This window comes from Pinus tabuliformis, chromosome 2_1 (assembly GCF_031772625.1).
Source record: "Pinus tabuliformis cultivar Carrire ecotype Pingquan chromosome 2_1, CPIR1, whole genome shotgun sequence".
NCBI lineage: Eukaryota > Viridiplantae > Streptophyta > Pinopsida > Pinales > Pinaceae > Pinus > Pinus tabuliformis.
This window is the reverse complement of record NC_142299.1, coordinates 58,968,030-58,981,510: the sequence shown is the minus strand read 5'-3', so window position 1 is coordinate 58,981,510 and position 13,481 is coordinate 58,968,030. Positions and strand designations below refer to the sequence as shown.

At 40.7% G+C, this 13,481-nt stretch overlaps 1 protein-coding gene across 1 annotated transcript in view; it reads right to left on the bottom strand.

Moving 5' to 3' along the window:
* LOC149198770 (polyribonucleotide nucleotidyltransferase) overlaps nt 1-13,481 on the bottom strand; it is a 445,102-nt gene that overhangs the window by 36,142 nt on the left and 395,479 nt on the right.

Below are 13,481 nucleotides of genomic sequence, written 5' to 3'. Positions count from 1 at the left end.
AACCCCGATCCCGGTCTCTCCGCCCAGTTTCAGTCACAGCCGGAGATAGAACCCCCTGTGGACTTGGCACAGGAGGACCCAGAACGGACTGATGGACGCGGGGAAACTAGGGCCTCTGTGGACGAGTTAAGGAGCAAAGGAGTGAAAAGGAAAACTCAAAGGCCAATTGGATCTCAGGAGATTGAAGGAAACCTTGTCCTAGGGATGGAGGTCTCCATAGAAGAAACCCTAGCCGTTGCAGACTGTACCCTAGTCGGAAGGGCAAGAGGTAAGAAATTCACATCGGAATTTCTTCAAGCATGGGGTGAAAATTGTTTTGTATCTGTTAGACCATTTCAGTTTGAGGCTCAATGTTTAGCGAAAGGGTGGTTTAAGCTCAGTTTCGAAGACAAGGAGTCGGCAGAATGGGTGTTTCAACGAAACTGGAATATAGGGAACATTCCAGTACTGCTGAAAAAATGGACACCCCTTTTTGACGCTATCAAAGAGAGAACTGATGAGTTTCCAGTTTGGGTGAGAGCTCCGGGTCTACCATCGTTTCTTTGGACAGAAGCTGTATTCAAATCCATCGGGAACAGGCTGGGTGTCTTCTTGGAAGCAGATATGTCCTTCCTGGAAACGAAGAACAGAGCGATGGCCCGCATTCTGGTATACCTCAACCCGAGCAGAGGTTTGGCACAAAAAATCAATTTACAGTACAAAGACTATGTGTTCGAACAGCTATTGGATTATGAACACTTGCCGTTTAGGTGCCATCGCTGCCATGAGTATGGGCATCTGGCAAAAGACTGTCCGCTGCTTAGAAGAAGGAGACGCTTTCGGAGGACTACAGCTTTCAGAGAAACTGTTCCAAACCATTCTCAGACGCCTAAGGAGAAAGAAATTCCGGCGAAGCAAGGTACAGAGGAAATGGAGATCGAGGAGACACCAAATGAGCCTCTGGCTGAAGACTTCCAAAACCAAGAGGCTGCACAGACCACTGACTCTCATCCGGTGGAAGCTGTGGAGGAGAACGCAAAGAAAGCTCCTGCAGAACAAAATCCTCTCTGCGAAGATGAAAAGGGGATAAAAATGAGGAAGCAGACCAGCTTTCTAAGGCTGGTCTACAACAAGATTTGGGCAGCTGGACAGTAGAAGAAATCAGACAGGGGCATTCATCCATCTCACATCAGCCCCCTTATGCTCCGCCTCAGTGATCACAGCACATATATTATTATTATTTTCTTTTTTTTTTTTCAGCAGTTCCTCGGTCATTTTGATTTTTTGTTCACAGCTTCTTACATCATATCACTGTTTTTATCTTTTTCATGAGCTGTATAAACAGTAAACAAATCTTCTATTATGCAGTTTTTTCGTTTGTAACTCAGACTCTTTATAAATCCTGTAAGGGGTTGTTTTCCTTCTTTGAAGGAGACCCCAGAGTATGAATGTTTCAGCTTGTTTATAAGCCTCCAGCCGGGAGGAAGACTTTACATGGTTTTATCAGCAGTATCAGTCCATATGAAGAACAAAACAGCAACTAAATGAGCCATTAGATCGGCTCAAGATCTCAACAGAATGTAAACTTTTTACAGTTTCTCAATAAAAAGTTTTGCATTTTTCTTCGGAAAAAAAAAATAACAAAAAAAATTATGTTCAAATTCCAATCTATAAGTCAACTAAATTATAAATAAAAAGCAATATAATTTAAAAAATACATACCTATATTTTAAGTTTATTAAGACGAAACTAAATTTAAAATTATATATATATATATATATATATATATATATATATATATATATTTGAAATTTGTATAAATTTTATATATCGTTTTAAATTTTAAATTAATTAATAAAAATTAGAAAAAAAAATATATGTTAAAATCCCAATCTATAAGTTAGATATAGGTCTATTTTGATTACATTTTGTTCGAAAATCACTGCCAACGTCACGACTTCCCCCTGGCTTCCCTCCATTCGAATCTTGATGCCACTAGCCGTCTTTCGAGTTTTAAGTCAAGAGCCATTTCATGTTGGACTGACTTCTCTCCGAAACTTGGCATTTCTGCATCGTTTCCATCAACCGATCGATGAAAGTCTGTAATTTCGGACGGATTTTGCAGCGTGGTGAAAGCTCGGTTTTTTTGTCTGTTGTTCGTTCGCTCTCTGCAGTGTCAACGAAGAAAATAAAAAACTCTGCGGAACTATCTACTCTACGTCTATATGAAACCCATGAGACCCAAATGTGATTCCCGCAGACACCATGAATGTCTACAAAGTAAAAACAGCATGGCAAAAAACTTAGAAATCCGGAAAAGTGACACGGGATCCGTTTCCAGATTTCAACATCCGTTTCTAACAAACATTAATACGCCACGTGCCGGTTCTTGGACGTATTTAGGCGGATCCGGATCCGAATCTGGATCAGATCCATGGATCCGTGGATCCTGTACCCCAGAGGGCCGGATCCGGTAACTTAGGTTTTGAGCAGTGCAAATTGGTAGTGTGGCATATCAAATTCTTGGATTTGAGTACAGATCAGACAGTGCGTCCAACTTCTGTTCTTGGAGTGAGAGGATAGCAATGGTTCTACAGGAACAACAGTTGTGGGAGTTTGTTGATATTGTCACAGCTGCACCTATTATCCCTCAGCAGCTGGATCGACATAACAAGAAGGATGCCAACACAAGAAGAAACATCTTGGAAGGAGTCAAAGACCACATTAATGCTCACATGATTAGGAAGAAGATAGTGAAAGCCATGTGGACAGCCATCATTGGTCTCTATCAAGGTTTGAGCGAGGCCAGGAAGTTGGCATTAAAGGACAAGGTTAGGAATATTAAAATGACCAAGTTAGATTACGTGGTGTCATTCCTCACCAAGTTTAACCAAGTGAGGGAAGAGTTGGCTAGTGTGGCCGAGGCAGTTTCAAATAGAGATCTGGTAAATTTTTCCTTGTTGAGCTTCACCAAATCTTGGCAAGCTTTCATGGATGGGATAAGTGCCAGAGAAAAGCTTCATGATTGGGAGCAATTATGGGGTCACTGCATCCAAGAGGAGATTCGCAGACAAGTTGAGTCTTGCATTAAGACCGAAGAAGATTAACAAAAAATTTCCCTAGCTAGCAAAGGGGATAGATCCAAGGGAAAAAAGAGTTGTGGTGGTGGAGAGCCGAGCTCCAAGGGCAAGAAGAAGAGAAAGGTTCTCAGCAAGATCAAGTGCTTCATGTGCCACCAATTTGAGTATTATGCTACTAAATGCTCTAATATGGAGAAATTGTCCAAGAAGGACCAAGTAGCAACCTCTACAGAGATAGATGAGTTCTCTTCTCATTTTCAGAAGTAGTTTTCACCCATTGCTTGTATGGAAAGCTTAGTGGCTACAAATTTATGGTATATAGATAGCGATGCGTCCTATCATATGATAGGAAACAAGAAATATTTCATCAAACTATCAGAAAGGGCCATGCAGTTCGACATTGAGATGGCGATGATGGAAAGTACCGGGTCGAAGGTACTAGTACAATTCAATTTGAAAGGGAGTCTGGAAACCCTTTGTATCTCAAAGATGTCCTTTACATACCTGAGCTCAAGAATTATGTTGTTGCCCAAATGTCGCTATTAATTGTTTTATATCTCTTGCTAACGATTGTTTTTGTGTATCACTTAGATATTCAACTAAAGTAAAAGTTTTGTAACATTTTGTGCAAACGACATTTTGATTTCTGAATGACTCTTGATAATTAGAATATCTCTTTGAACAAAAAGGACATCTTGAAAAGAAACCCATATTTCTTTTTATTTTCTTCACTTCTTTTTTTCTTAAAACCTTCAAGGATTTATCTCTTATTTTATATAATACCTTTTCTAGAATATGTGTGAACATTATAACTCCTTTTATAAGTTATATATACTTACAATAACTTAAATGGCCACTTTAATGATTTTCAATATTCTCACTTTACCTTTTAAGTTCCCCTTCTTATAAAACTTTGATAAACCTTTTCAAAAACCACCTTTTATATCCCTTAAGTTTCCCTTGAGTAAACCTACGAATGAAATTTTCTTTTAATTGTCCTTTTTATTTACCTATTAATTTTTTTTCGGCTTTTTTAATAACTTTTTATTCAATATAAAAAATATTTTTTTATATATTTTGACTTCCACTTAACTTTTCTTCATTCAGCATTTTATTTTATATACCTTATATATAATATGGCCCTACTCGCCTTGTACACTTAAATATAGTCTGTTTAACATATTAAACCTCCAGATGTGCAAATAATCTTGCTCGGAAATTTGTTGGGTGCCAAGGTTCAGAAGTCATGATTTCTCATTGACTATTTTGGTGCCTTGTTAATTATCTGTGTATGATGGTTGGATTATCAGCTTAGAAAATGCTTAATTGTTGCAATGACGTCAGCAGAGCGACGGATGAACGGAGGTGACAGTTGGGGAGCTTGGTGGTGATTTGGTACCAAAGCAATGGTGATAGTGACCAGTAATCTGAGTGGAAGCATTCAAAGTGGGTGATGCGAAGCTGAGGGCATTCTTGACAGTATGGTTCAGCAGTGACAAGATTTTGCAGTTAGTATATGCTGCGAAAAAAAATTATGGAGAAAGTTTGCAGGGACGTTGCAGACTAGAATTGTGGTTGTGGTATGCAATCACGAGATTCCCAGCTGCGTCGCTGGAGGAGGGGTTGGTCAGACGGTTGAGCATGAGCAGGGACAGATTGCAGCGGTCGCATATTGTCATATGGTAGTGGCGGCTAGCTAAAGTTACAGCGCAGAAACACACTGGTAGAAGTTGGAAAGGTTCAGGGATGCATTCAACCAAGGATGATTTGTAGCAACTGTTAGGATATTCCGACACATAGGATATAGTTAAGTTCAACTTGGTCTAGTATAGAGTTAGGTTAGAGTTAGGTAAAGTGTGTTTCTTTACCGTTGTACATTTTGTAACTTACAATCCGACGGTCACGATATGTAGTGATCTGACGGTTCACTCTCACCTCGGTATTACCGACACTTGATCCATGGCTTGACACCCGATTGGTCCATGAGTTCTATTTAAAGCGCATGGAGGGTCATTGTTCGGGTAATCCGTGCATGAGAGAAGCTTATGTAAATTTTCATTCTTTGATTAATAAAGTGCCTGTAGTACCCACGTTGGGACAGGCCGTGGACTGTTTCCCTCCTTGCACTTTGAGGGTTTTAACCACGTCAAAAATACTGGTGTATTGATTTGAGATCTAGTTGTGAGCGGTGTCCTTTTGGTGTTCTTTCTGAGGAACTTACCCTGTAAATTCCTACATGGTATCAAAGCATTAGAAAAACTCGCTAAAGTTTTTGGGATTAAAAATGAAATTAGAGCCCATCAACTTGAAAATGAGTTGCTTACTTTGGATCCTAATAATTTTTCTTGTATTGAAGATTTCTTGTCCAAATTCAAGACCCTTAGATATCTCTTGGAAGGTGTTAAAGTTAAGAAAGAAGATGGTAACCTTATTTATTCCATCCTTACTAAGTTGGGACCAGCCTACTCTGTATTTGTTTCCACTTTCCATTCTACAAGGGAAGCTTTCATTTGTCAAGGAAAAGACTACAAGGCCCCTTCCTTTGACTCCTTTTGTGATTCCTTAATAAGAGAACAAGAAAAACTCTTACACCTTGGTCTTCTTAATCTTGGAAACTCTTCCACGAAAGCGTTAGCCGCCCAGCAGCAACCAAATTCAAAGAATCCTAAGAAGTCATATCCTCAAAAGAATGGTCCTAAACCATCTCAGCCTCAAAATGAAAGATCATTTCAGCAAAATGATAAGACCAATAAAAACAAATGGAAGAAGACTGATAGACATTGTAACTTTTGTAATCGAGATGGCCACTTAGAATCTAAATGCTTTAAGAAGATGGAAGCCTTGGAAGCCGCAATGAAGAAACATAACATCCATGTGGAGCCTACTTCAACTTCAACTTCCGGAATGGCACTTTCTGCATGTCATTGTCAATCATCTCAGTTTGGTTATGCATTAAATGTATCTTCTTCTTCTTCTCATTCTCATGAGTGGCTCATTGATTCTGGAGCCTCTTGTCACATGGCCAAAAACCAAGCCATGTTTTCTTCTTTAAATGATTGTAACACCAAAAATATATATGTTGGTGATGATAGATCTCTTAATGTTGTAGGGACTGGAACTGTTCATCTAGACAATGGTCAGTTTAATGATGTATTATGTGTTCCAACCTTATCCTGCAACCTTCTATCTGTCTATCAGATAACTCATTCGGGTGAAGGTAAAATTGTTGAATTTTCACCTCATGATGTTGTAATCAAGGATCTAAAAGATCCTAAACAGATTCTAGCTACTGGTCTTGCTGATGATTCCAAAAGGTTGTATAAGTTTCACAACTTTGGGTCATCAAATCTTCCCTCAGTATTTGTTGCTCATAATGATGAAGTGAGCAAACTTTGGCATGAGCGATTTGGTCACTTAAACTATCGCTCCCTTCAGCATCTATGTAAAGAAAATATGGTGACACGTCTTCCTATGGTATCTTGCAGAGATGGTGTTTGTTCCGGATGTGTACTCGGAAAACATCATCGGGACAGTTTTGAAAAACGTGCCTCTTGGCACACCTCAGCCCCTTTACAGCTTGTGCACAGTGATTTATGTGGTCCTCTCCCTGTTGCTTCATTCTCTGGCTGCAAGTACTTCTTAACTTTCATTGATGATTTCTCCAGACGCACTTGGGTATACTTCTTAAAACTCAAGAGCGAAGTATTTAACACCTTTTTGGCCTTCAAAGCATTTGTTGAAAAACAATCTGGACATCAAATTCTTAAGCTAAGAACTGATAATGATGGAGAATATGTTAAAAACACATTCATCAACTTTTGCACCGAAAATGGAATTCAAATGCAACACACTGTTCTATACACTCCACAACAAAATGGTGTAGCTGAAAGGAAAAATCGCACCTTAAAAGAAATGGCTAATTGTATGCTGCAATCTAAAGGACTCAGTCTTAGTTTTTGGGCCGAAGCAATTAATTGTGCAAATTATATAATCAATCGCACTCCTACTAAGGTTCTAGAGAATATCACTCCAGAAGAAGCTTGGTGTTCCATTAAACCAGATGTAAGTCACTTTCGTGTGTTTGGAAGTGAAGCATGGGCCCATATTCCAGATGAAAAGCATAAAGCTTTAGAACCTAAGAGTGAGAAATGTACTTTTGTTGGATATTCTGAAGATGTAAAAGGTTATAGACTTATTCCATTTAAGTCCAAAAATGTTATCATTAGAAGAGATGTAAAATTTGATGAAAATAAATCGGCCTGCGAGCCTGGTCCGGCGGGTGTGCCACCTCTTCCTATCTCTTCTATTTTTGAAAACATTTCCTCTTCAGATGATGAAAGCGAGGATGATAATCCTCCCCCACCTTCTCAGGATCCTCAACTTCCAAGATGGGTCCGTGCTACTCGAGATGCAGCAGGTGATCTTGCCGGTGATCCTACAGATCAGCGACGTACACGTTCTCAGTTTGAAAGAGCCTCTTCTTTACTGGCTCAAGCTCCAGTAAATCATGATCTTGACACTTTTGCAGAAGCTTCAGGCCATCCACATTGGGAAGCAGCTATGAATGAAGAATATCATTCATTGATGACAAATGATACATGGGATCTTGTTTCTCTACCAAAGGGACGCAAACTTGTTAGATGTAAATGGGTTTCCAGAACCAAGTATGGACCAGATGGGAAAGTTGATAAACATAAAGCTCGTCTCGTTGCTAAGGGCTTTTCACAGGTTGAAGGCATTGACTACACTGAAACCTTCTCCCCTGTTGCCAAAATGAACTCTATCCGCCTTGTTCTTTCCCTTGCTGCCTCTTTAAAATGGGAAGTCCATCAGATGGATGTTAAATCTGCCTTCTTGCATGGGGACTTGCAGGAAGAAATCTATATGGAACAACCCATTGGCTTCATACAAACAGACTCCAGCCTTGTTTGTCGACTTAAGAAATCCCTTTATGGCCTCAAGCAAGCTCCTCGAGCTTGGTATGCCAAAATGGATAGCTTTCTTTTAGAATCTGGCTTTTCTAGGTGTCATTTTGACAATACTGTCTACACCAAGAAAGTGGGCAACTCTCTTATCATCCTTGTTCTTTATGTTGATGATCTTATTCTTACTGGTAGTGATCCCAACCTTATAAACCATGTGAAGTCCAGCCTTAAAAAGAAATTTGAAATGACAGACTTAGGACACTTACACTATTTTCTCGGTCTTCAAGTCTTGCAATCCCAGGAGGGTATTTTCCTTTCCCAGTCCAAGTATGCTTGCGATATTCTTCGTCATTTTCACATGGAAGACTGTAAGCCAGCCCCTTCTCCCTTTCAGTCTGGAGTCAAACTTTCAGTCTCTTGTACTTCTCCTGAAGTTGATGCTACCTTATACCGTCAACTTGTCGGAAAACTCTTGTATTTAACCCATACTCGTCCTGATCTTTCCTTTGTTGTTGGTCTTGTTGCTCGTTTTATGCAAAACCCCCGTGAAAGTCATTGGAAAGCAGCTAAAAGAATACTTCGTTATGTTCGAGGTATAGTACAGTTTGGGATTCATTACAGTGCCAAAGCAGCTCCTCTGTTAGTTGGTTTCACTGATTCTGATTGGGCTGGTGACCCTGATGATCGGAAGTCTACTGCCGGTTATGTCTTCACTCTTGGTTCAGGACCTATTACATGGGCTTGTAAGAAACAGGCTGCCATTTCTCTTTCGTCAGCAGAAGCAGAGTATCGTGGTGCCGTGGAAGCTAGTAAGGAAGCCTTGTGGCTTCGTCAGATCCTATCAGAGTTTGGCTTTGAGCAGCAGCATCCAACCACACTTTGGTGTGATAATCAAAGTGCCATTCAGCTATGCAAAGATCCAGTCCAGCATCAGCGCAGCAAACACATTGAACTACACATGCACTTCATCAGAAAGCTCATTCATGACCATGTTCTTGAAGTGCAATATTGTCCAACAGATGATCAGGGTGCAGACATCTTCACAAAGGCTCTCACAGAGGCGAAGTTCACTAAACTTCGATATATGCTTGGAGTTCAGGAAGTTGTCACTAAGGGGGGATAGGCTCTAGTGCCTCCTTCCTTCTCCTATTGTGTCATATTTGTAAATCCTTCAATCCTATCCCAAGTTGTTCTTAAGGGGGGATGTTAGGATATTCCGACCAATGTTGCACGAAGCGGGAGCGAAGCGGAAGCGCGAAGCGCGGAAGCGTCATTTTCCAAAAATCTAGGGAGCGAAGCGTCCGCGGAAGCGTCTGCTATATATATATATATTTTTATATATTTTTTTGCATTTATACTCAAAACAAACATCCCAAATACCAAATTAATTGTAGAAGACATGAAAACATGCATATTTTTGCATAAATCAAGATAGATATGGCATCCATGATTCCATTGTAGTTACTAGTATGTACAACAATCATCTATATTCTAGCTATTACAAACATACATCAAATTTTTAAGCATATTATAAAACATAAAACATTTAAGCATATTATAAAACATAAAACATAGAGCATATTATGATTTATCTAGCAAGTGAGCAACTGTCAACATTTGTCATGTCCAAAATTCAAATAATAATGTTTACAAAATATGTCACTTGGTCACCGCCAAGCCAAAAAGGTTCAAAATTCAAATTCACAAGTCTACAAGTCTAATGAGTAATCTATAGACTATGACAAAAAGAAGTAGATTGTGAATATATCTACTAATCTCTCCTCCTTCCACCACGAATAGAACGTGATGGCGTGCCTCCACGTGGTGGCAATGAAGAAGATGGTCCCTGTGTAAGTCGTGGCACTGGAACTGATGAAGAAGAACCCCCTGCTGTTGGTGTTGAACCATGGAACCTAGGACCAGATGGGGGTGGGGGTGGTGGCATATCAACACGGTCATCATCATCCTAGAATCGCTCAAAAAATTCATGCAAAAAAAAAAAACACTAGTTAACAAAAAAATTAAAAACATGAATTAGAGAAATGCTTTATAAGGGAAAATTGGAAAATTCATACCACAATGGACATACCAGGAGAGCATCCTCTAATTGCTCTAGTTGCAACACTCCATCCTCCAAATTGGACTCCTCTGGATGCTTGTCCCAAGTCACCAAGTCTTTATTAGACTTTGCATCTTCACAGTAATGGGACAACAATCGCAAGTTGTAATGAACATAAACCAAGCTCTCTGCCCGGTCTAAACTCAACCTGTTCCTTTTAACACTGTGGATGAAAGAATAAGAGCTCCAACACCTCTCTGCAGAAGAAGTGTTTACCACCTGTGATAGCACCCGCAATGCCAAACTCTGTAGAAGTGGAGTAGGCCCTCCATGCATGTTCCACCACTCAAGAGCAGAAAAATGCTCTCGATCTTCAATTGAATGCATGCTCCCAAATGGACCAGTGTTGAGCGTATAGTTGCTCACCTGTCTCCGTACCAATGCAGCCTCCTCATTATCAGGGATTAATCTACTCAATGCAGCCATATATTTTTCGTGAACCTCTTTATCTTGGTGTGGTTTTTTCCTGCTTCCCCCCCCAGGTGCTGGTTTTGAAAGCCATGATGGATGATAGTACCTAGGTGTCAAAACATATGCTAATGCATGCAATGGAACATTTAGCATATCCCATCGCTTTTCCACCTCTTCACGAATATAATTGTACAAGGTGGTATCTCTAGGCTCAACAATGTCTTTAATCTGCCCCAACATGCTATCCATTTGCTCATACACCTCCCCAATTACTGGTCGATCTGAATCTGCAAACTTGATCATGTAATAAATTGGTTTGGTGAATTGCAAAACATATTTAACCTGTGACCAAAAGTAAGTGTCAAGAACAGTGTCCTTGACTACATTAGCAGTAGCACCATCTGTACACTGGTTAATTTCATCCCATGTTTCAGCACACACCAGATTAGTTAAAGCTTGTCTCACCTTCACTAGCCGCCTAAAGGTGAGGTAATAACTAGCAAATCTTGTCTTTGCAATTTTAAGCAATTGCAACTTGGAGTAAGTGCCATAGAAGTAGTTTACCCTTGTATGCCCTGTGATGAATTTAATGAGCTGCTTCCCTTTCCTGTAAACCTCAGCAATCCACCCACATTCTTTGTGTTTCACAATATCATGCATCAAAAGGTTCAATGTGTGAACCAGGCACCCAGACCAAAAGATGTGTGGATGAGTACGCTCAATAATTTTTCCTGCTGCCTTACAATTTGCTGCATTATCTGTGATCACTTGAACCACATTATTCGGACCAACATCTTTGATTGATTTCAATAGGAGATCTGCAATGTTTTGTGCAGTTGCACTGATGGAGGAGGAGTCATGACATGCAATAAATACTGCACCCTTAGAAGAAACACCAAGAACATTTATCAAATGTTGGTTTCTAATATTTGTCCACCCATCTGATACAATGGATACCCCATAATCCACCCACTCATGTGTAAAACGTGTCAAAGCTCTTTGAACCTTAGCTTTTTCTCTTTCTAATAACACTGTTCTAGCTTTCTCATAGTTGGGGGCCTTGTATCCTTTTGGGGCTTCATTGATGGCCTTTACCATGTCATGCCAATAGGGAGAGCGAAGCACATTGAATGGTACACCGCAAGCACAAAGAAAACGGACTACCTTTCCATCCACATCATCCCTCCCAGTAACATTAAGGAAATCCGCTATTGTTTTTCTACCTCCAGAGGTTGCAGAAGTACCATAAGGAGATGGGCAACTACCAAATTTAGAGGTTGCACTTGATTCTGAATGAGTTTTTTGGTTCTTGTTTTTTTGTTGTGCAGCCATCTCTATTTTGATGTATTTTTGTCTTTGTTCACTTGAAATTTTTAGGCAAATGGCTACCCCCACAGAACCCTTTTTTTCATCACTCTCTAGCACCCCACAAAAATGCCTCCTCAGATGGGTATATGAACCCGTATATGGTTTTCCTCCATGACAATCATGAGGGCACATCCATTTGTAAGATCCACCACCCTTTCCCCCTTCAAGTTTGGTCACATAGTTCCACAAGGGATTTGATGTACCTTTCCCATCTTGTGCTTCAGTGTCCTCTTCAAGTTCATCCCCTTCCTCTTCAAACCCTTCCTCCTCATCATACATTGGGTCACTACTATTAGGACCAAGTTCATCCCCTTCCTCTTCCCCTCTATTCCTCACCCTTGCCATCATTAAAACCAAGAGTGGAATGATACATAGAAGCCAAAAGAACACCATCTTGGAATATGGATATAGGTGGTGGACAACCTGTAAATAAAGGAGCAAGTAGAAACAATGGGAAAGAGTAGGAGAGGGAGGAGAAAAATACAATTTTTTTTTCAAAAAAACAAGGGAGTTTGGAGTTTGAACTTACCTCTTTAGCTCTTGTAGATGAAGTCCTCCAAACTCTTGCTCCAAGCTCCTCCTCCTTCTCCTAGCTCCTCCTTCTTCACTCCTCCAAGCTCTCCTCTCTTCTCCTCTCCTTTCCTCTCTTCTCTTCTCCTCTCCTCTCTTCTCTTCTCCAACTCTCATAAACTCAAAGTGATAAAATGAGAAGAGAATGGGGGCTTTATTCTTTTCTAAACTCACCCTAAACTCACCCTAAACCCACCCTAACCTCACCCTAACCCACCCCCTCATGCAAACTCAAGTTAAATTTAAAAAAAAATTAAAAAAAAAACGAGTTACATTGCTGCACCCGCGGGCTTTTCCAGAAGCGCGGATCCGGAGCTCGTGAAGCGTGCGCTTCCGGGCCGAAGCGAGGCGCTTCCGGAGGCCCGAAGCGCCCTCCGAAGCGCGGATCCGGGCCAACGCTTCCTCTTTTCCAGGAATCGCATAAAAAAACAGGAATCGCGCTTCATCAATTTCGGAATCGCGCTTCGCCTGGAGGTTCCGGAACGCTTCCGTACGGGACGCGATTCCGGCCTAGGATCCGGGGGGGGGGGGGGGGGGCGATTCCTGCAACACTGATTCCGACACATAGGATATAGTTAAGTTCAACTTGGTCTAGTATAGAGTTAGGTTAGAGTTAGGTAAAGTGTGTTTCTTTACCGTTGTACATTTTGTAACTTACAATCCGACGGTCATGATATGTAGTGATCCGACGGTTCACTCTCACCTCGGTATTACCGACACTTGATCCGTGGCTTGACACCCGATTGGTCCATGAGTTCTATTTAAAGCGCATGGAGGGTCATTGTTCGGGTAATCCGTGCATGAGAGAAGCTTATGTAAATTTTCATTCTTTGATTAATAAAGTGCCTGTAGTACCCACGTTGGGACAGGCCGTGGACTGTTTCCCTCCTTGCACTTTGAGGGTTTTAACCACGTCAAAAACACTGGTGTATTGATTTGAGATCTGGTTGTGAGCGGTGTCCTTTTGGTGTTCTTTCTGAGGAACTTACCCTGTAAATTCCTACAGCAACAGCTGCTGTGTGTAGTTGC